Source organism: Prosopis cineraria, unplaced genomic scaffold, assembly GCF_029017545.1.
Source record: "Prosopis cineraria cultivar Desert tree isolate PC_DT_omini unplaced genomic scaffold, ASM2901754v1 PC14, whole genome shotgun sequence".
Classification (NCBI taxonomy): domain Eukaryota; kingdom Viridiplantae; phylum Streptophyta; class Magnoliopsida; order Fabales; family Fabaceae; genus Prosopis; species Prosopis cineraria.
In genome coordinates this window covers 25,604,143-25,605,645 of record NW_026555345.1, presented here as the reverse complement: position 1 = coordinate 25,605,645, position 1,503 = coordinate 25,604,143, and positions in this window count along the sequence as shown.

Genomic DNA, 1,503 nt, shown 5'->3' with positions numbered 1-1,503 from the left:
ACCAAGCTTTTAAGAATGTTATTAATTAAAAAATCTTGGTAAACAATAAAGTATAATTTTGAAAAATCAAAACAATGTTGTTTTAATTTCAAATATATCCTTAGAAAAAAATTGTCTAAAGCAATTGTATGTATATTTTAATAATTTTAACATGTCGAAGACTTGAAGATCTCATGGCACAACTTTCATCCGGCTAAAAATTGAGAAACAGAGAATCATGAGTCCCAATGTTAGTTTCAAGGAATGCGTGCCCATTTGCTAGTGATAATGAATCAGTTGCTTCAATTTCAACTGTATTTAATCTATTCTAAACACAATAAATGTGTTTGATTTCACGTTAAAAATTATTAAAATCATAGTTTTCAGCATGGAACCGAACATGCTCTACGTTATCTTACACTAATTGGCCTCGGCTTTAAAACCAACATTCTCATGATATCCCATGTCTTCCTCGTAAGAAGAAAATATACCAGAAGCAGAAATACGAGATACTTCAACCAGAAATACATACCATGGAAATGAAATGCGAGCAGAATGGTCTTTGTGTGAAGACAGCTCCACGGCCTCTTCATGATTTAAATCAGTAAGTTCTTCTATTGACACTCACTACCCCTATTTCCTGTCTCATTGGAATGGGTATTCCTATGCACCAAACACCCAGATTGATCATTCCTTCTCCCGTTCCTGCCAACCAAACATGGCCTTAATGTGAAGCTCATGTTTCACCACCAAGTAAGCCTGTTGCTTCCAGAGGTGGTGGTTATTTATATGTAGGCATGGCTGGCATGAAGCTACTTCATTGACAATTATATAGCTTCTTGTGCCGTTCAGAGCCTGTGAAAGGTTGAAGAATCCGCTGTCATTACATCCAAAAAACAGATTCGCAAAGAAAGATTGGTCTCTCAGTTCTACGACTCAGCAGGCTTTGAACATTTAAGCAAATAAGCTCTGATCCTCCAACTACTCCGGACAACTCTGAGGAAGAAGCAAGTTGCAAAAGTTTCGAAGCATGCATAACAACGCTGGGCTCCTGATGAACCACCCAACGCTCGCTTCTCCGTCTTGGATATGAATCCTTCTTGTCGTGTGTAATACTGCAATCACCTAATAACGAGCCTAAACCTGTATTTGATGTTACTTTTGGTACACATCCGATACGATACTGCATGCGCTCGAAGATTTATTAGAATCAATATATACCAAGTTCAGAACATTCTTGAACCTACAGTTTTAAAAACACAGATGATGGAAAATAATAGGATATGCATGCAACAGCATCTTAGCATGGATAATTGATATATACCACAGAAAATTTGTCAAATTACACACATTCGATTCCCTTGAGGATAATGTAATGACGAAAATTTAAGATGCCCCAATTCCCACAACACGGGAAGCATAACACTTTTAAGCCTTATGGTTTACTTATGGGATCCCACAAATTTGAATACCTCATATTCCTTAGAATCTTGCACATTACAAGTACGTCCCAAGAATTGGATA